Below are 1999 nucleotides of genomic sequence, written 5' to 3'. Positions count from 1 at the left end.
TATATAAAAATCGTTTTGGAAATAGTTAAACTTTAACTCGAATAATTTCTCGTAAAATTTACATTTAATAGTTTAACTAATCGACAAATATTTCAATATCTAATGTTTTGACATTTCTCTCTTTTCTAAATTTCAGTCTGAAGCTTAAAAAAATTTCAAGAAATTTCAAAAGATTTTAAATATTTGAGGATGTTTTAAAAGATATCGAGGAATTTTCATTTTATTTTTATAATTTAAAGGAATTTCAAAGAATGTTAACAATTTTAGCAGTTATTTAAAAGAATTCCAAAGTACTTTAGAAATCTTTGAAAGCTGTCAAGGTGTTTCAAAAGATTTTGAAATATTTGAGAGTATTTTAAAAGGTTCCAAGGAATTTTTAATTGATTACAGTAATTTAATATGAAACTTTAAAGGATTTGCTATATCTTAGGATATTTTAATAGATTCCAAGGAATTTTCCATTGATTTCAATAAAGTAGTATGAGATTTTTAAATATTTGAAATATTATAGGGTATTTTTAAAATTTTAAGAAATTTTCAAGAGGTTTGAAAATTTTCAAGAGATTTTAAGAGATTTCGAAGAATCTTAAATATTTGAGAATGTTTTAAAAGATGCCAAGAATTTTAAATTTGTTTTTATAATTAAGAAGAATTTCAAAAAATTTTAAAGAAGTACTTTTAAAGTCTTTACAAAAAGTTCAAGGTATGTCAAAATATATTGAAGGTATTGCAATATTTGAGAGTATTTTAAAATGTTCCAAGGAATTTTCAATTGGTTACAGTAATTTAATATGAGATTTTAAAGGATTTGAAATATTTCAGGGTATTTTTCAAATTGCAAGGAATTTTCAAGAAACTTAAAAAATTTCAAGAGATTTTAAAGGATTTCAAATATTTTAAGATGTTTTAAAACATTCCAGGGAATTTTCAATTAATTTCAATAATTTAAAGCACTTTCACAGAATGTTAAGGATTTCTTTCGATTTTTCTGGCTGAAAGTGGATATACCTACGATGGCCACGCGACGCACACATGTAAAGGGTTGAGGGCCACTTTCATTTACCTCATGTCGGTCATTGTCATCAACCGCAGGATTTCGCCGGGAGCGGGTGCTAATCTGAAATATTGCACCCGCTTCCAGCGAAATCGCGGTAAAATTTACGCCACAACCACATCTCACAACCGTGAGATAGGTGATTACAGTCTGTAAAGGAATCAATACGACGATCCAGCAAAAGCCTCGTGCACCCGAAGAACACGGAGCGATCCAAGGACAACCGCCTTCTGCATTTTTCCCGCAAGTGTTCTAGCATATTGTTGACGCGCAGGGATACTTTTTAGGCCATTAGCAAGTGAATGCTTGGCACCTCCAAGAGCACCGATGATAAGGACGATCAGTTTAACAGCATATTCCGGGTACAATCGTAGCAACTCCCTTATAAAGTCTCGATACCTCTCTTTCTTTTCATTCTCCTTGGCTCTGATGTTTTTGTCAGCTGGTGCCAGCTGGTGTCAGCTGGAGCGAACATGGATCGCTTCTCGAAGTCAAGAAGAACCATGTCAGGCCTCGAGTGGGCAACAGAAACAATTGTCGAGAATATAAAGTTCCAGTATATGCGGCACTTCCCATTCTCGACAATTGAGTCAATTTCCCTAGGAGCATTTAGAGGAGCGATATTAAGGTGAATGCCGTAGGAGTGACAGAGATGGCAATAAAGCACTCTTAGTACCGCATTGTGCCTTTGAATGTAGGTCGTTCCCGCGTGAGTTGGACAACTAGATAGTATGTGAGCTAAATGCTCGGGGTGTGCATTTCACGCCCTGCAGCTATCATCAGGAATGTCTTGGCTCAAAATGTGGCGACGGTATGTTAAGGTGGAAATGACACCGTCTGGGAATGCAAAAATGAAACCCTCTGTACCAGACTTCAATCCGGGCGATTTAAGGAAAGCAAACGTTAGCTCACAAGACATTGACTGATCCGTCACATTTCTGTGGA

This window comes from Belonocnema kinseyi, chromosome 5 (assembly GCF_010883055.1).
Source record: "Belonocnema kinseyi isolate 2016_QV_RU_SX_M_011 chromosome 5, B_treatae_v1, whole genome shotgun sequence".
Lineage (NCBI taxonomy): Eukaryota > Metazoa > Arthropoda > Insecta > Hymenoptera > Cynipidae > Belonocnema > Belonocnema kinseyi.
This window is presented reverse-complemented; position numbering follows the sequence as displayed.